This window comes from Xiphias gladius, chromosome 13, assembly GCF_016859285.1.
Source record: "Xiphias gladius isolate SHS-SW01 ecotype Sanya breed wild chromosome 13, ASM1685928v1, whole genome shotgun sequence".
NCBI lineage: Eukaryota > Metazoa > Chordata > Actinopteri > Istiophoriformes > Xiphiidae > Xiphias > Xiphias gladius.
Genome location: NC_053412.1, coordinates 11316740 through 11320133, shown reverse-complemented (window position 1 = coordinate 11320133; position 3394 = coordinate 11316740).

The following is a 3394-nucleotide window of genomic DNA, read 5'->3' as shown; positions in this document are numbered from 1 at the left end:
TGACCCTAACCTAAACCTGATTCTAACCTCAACACTAAAACCAAGCCAAGACTCTCAAGCAGCCCTTCAGAGGTGTGAGGACCTGTCACAATGTCCTCACTTTCCCCAAATGTCCCCATTGCGTAAGGTCTAAACTCAAACTGGTCCTCACAATGATAGAAGTATACAAACACACACACGCGTGCGCATTTTTTACTGTAGATGTCTCTCGTGTAAACTTTCTATGGCGCCTTAAGAAAAACAAACAAAGAAAGAGAAAATTGTAAATTCCTGCAACTGTTCAGTCACTAAAGGGAGCGTTAAAACACAAAAACATTTCGGTTCTAGAAGCCCTAGTTTTAGCTACAAGGTTCATGCTAAAATGTGAGTGGATAATTAAATCGCGTGTGTGTGTGTGTGTGTGTGTGTGTGTGTGTGTGTGTGCCGGGGGGGGCAGAAACTTTTGAATGGGGGGCGTCAGACTGGAACACAGTTTTAAGAAGGGGGCACATTTGTAAAATTAGTTCAATTGTATTGGACTCAAATTTGAAGCCATCTGCAATAATCAACTGGGCATTATTAATAGTTATTTATTCAGTTTAAATCAGCCAAATAAAAAACTTTACATTCTGTTATATGTAATAATAATAATAATAATAATAAATAACAGCTATTTGTAAATCCACATAGCCTAGAGATTATAAAATAACTGGCCCCTGAGCACAGACATATAAAAGGCCTCTCCACCGCTCGTACATAGAAGCAAGGCCCCCAGATTTAAAGAGTCACAAAACAATGACAGACAACCTTTTAAGTTGTTTTGTGCGTCTTCCTAGTCAGTTTGTCTCTGTTATTAGTCCTTGTGTGTATCTTTGTGTTTGTTTTGCGTCACTTTATGGTTGTTGGTCGGTAGTCATTGTTGTCGTTGTGGGTCTCTTTTCAGGTGTTGTGCTTCTCTTTTTTCATCATTGTACGCCTCCTTGTGGTTTGTTTTTGCATTCGTTTGTGGTCATTGTGCGACTCTCTTGGCTTTTTTTTGCATCATTTAATGGCTCTTGGTCGTTTTGCATGTCTTTATAGTTGTTTTGTGTTTCTTTGTAGACGTTTTCTGAGTCTTTGTAGTCACTGTGGTTGTTGTGGATCTCTTACGTCTTGTGTCTCTTTTAAACCCTTATCTGTCTCCTTGTGGTTGAGCGTCTTTTTTGTGGTGTTGGGTCTTTTTCTACTTTTTTCGTGTCTTTTAGTACTTGGGCGTCTCTTTTTGATCCTTCTATTGAATATCCAACAAGAAATGCGAATAGTTACTTCATACAGACAGTGTTGCGTTTCAGATGTAACAACATAGAAAAGTGCTTTATTCGGTTATGTCGCAGCTTGTGAATGGGTCAAATTCCAAATATATTTCACCTTTCATTAGAGGGGCATGGAGGAGTGCTGAGAACCGTGGACAGGACGGACACGAATCGAATCGGATGTTTCACCACTTCCGTTTTCCCTGTCTGTATCAGGTCAGACAGCGTCGCAGGCTGTTTATTTCAAAATAAAATGTACGCTAAAGAGTTAAAATGGCAAGTGTGGGTGAAAATTAGATATACGCTTTAAAATAATAACCTACAGGTCGCACTTAGAAAGCTTTAAGCACCCTCAGTCGTGCAATTTTTCTGTTAAAGTCGGACGCTACATTTATGCTTCAACTTCCGATTTCGTTCTTGGCGACGGTAACGATGGCTGACTTGATGCAGCTCAGACAGGCGGCGTGAAAACAGCAGTCACTTATCTGCTGATGGCACATATAGGTTAGCCCTCGGTTACACAGACGGGAACATGTTGTCCACTGCGGTGCTCTTTGTTTTAACAGTGGGATCTGTCTGTGACAAGCCGCACCAGAAAAAAAACTAGTTTATGTGACTGTGGTGAGTATTATCCATATCTGGTGTAATGCTGCGGAAGCTGCGTTAAACTCGGCCGCGACTTGACTCGCTGCTCTTTGGGATGAATAGACGCTTACGGAACTACATTCCAAATTCAGGAGGTTTTTGGGGTTTCTGTGCTTATCTGTACACCTGTTTAGTTCCTTGAACACGAATAAAGTCCGGCAGAAATCGTTCGGGGTCTTCTAGTAAATCCGTCATATTAAGAATTCACCTAGCAACGCTTATTTTTTAAACACGCACATTTTTTGTGTTTGGTTCACACCGCTCGTTGCAATGCACTGCGTTCAAAGAACAACGGGCTAGCCTGTTGTAAAAGTGGACGTTTTATTGAAAAAAAAAAGAAAAGAATAGAATTCACTTTTCAATGAATATCTTTGAATTGGGAAATATTTAAAAGGCAAGGCCTGTTTTGCATGTACACATTTAAGACACCACCAAATGACCAAAGACAGTCTTTCCAAAAGAACATGTTAATGCTATTCCTGGAAAACATGAAAACAACCCTACATTACAAGCCTTACCTGTCTGACCTGTCAGATAAATGATTGAAGTGTGTATATAATAAGGAGGCTAGCTATTTCAAAGTGTTGTTTGATGTCTGTATTGATAAAACGACCGACTGGTCACCTGACAGGATGGGTGTATAACTATTTAAAAAATTGCAATGGCCGTTGCTGTAACTCATTCCAAAGTAAATGCTGATATTCTTTGGGTCATATCTTATCTCTCAGGCAAATTGATAACGACTTGGGTCATGTGGAAAACAACATTGTGTCTCCTTGTAGGTTTCCCTGATGTCAAGCGCAGAACAGAAGCACATATTAATGAGTCACTCGCTGAAATATCTGTTCGCAGCTCACCGGGAACACCGGCTTGGCTCAGGGAGGAAATGCAGTGTAGTCAAGGATACAAAATTATTAAAGAATAAGTCAAAATATTACCTCATCATCACTGTAATCATGACTATAGCCATCAGGCGATGCTGTCGTTGGGATCGTGGCTGTAGCCATGGATGTGCTGGTTGTAATGAATATGGCTGTGGCACATGATTTTATAATGGCAGTGAGTTGACACGGCTGTTCTGGCTGAGCGTTCTATTGTGGCTACTGTATTTTCTGAACTCCTGTAGTGTTTTGGCAACACATCTTTGGCATATCTGACAGGGTGCATGCAAAAGTCATAGGGGAGAAAAAAAAATATGTCCATTAAGTAAAACATAGAGCATATGAGACAGTTGATAGAGTTGTTGTGAGTTCTGTTGTGGGTAGATAAAAGTAGAGGGCTAAAACTTGTCATTTACTGCTGCTTCACAGAGGAGCCAGGGAGGGGGGGCGAGGGAAAGACAGGAGATAGATTCAGGACACAAAGACACAGGTCCAAAGCACGTAAAAGATATGGATTTTCCCTCCAAACCTTTTGGACTTCAGAAGAGGTCCTTTCAGAGGAGCTGGAACGCCACTTTTAACCGGCCAGAATATTCA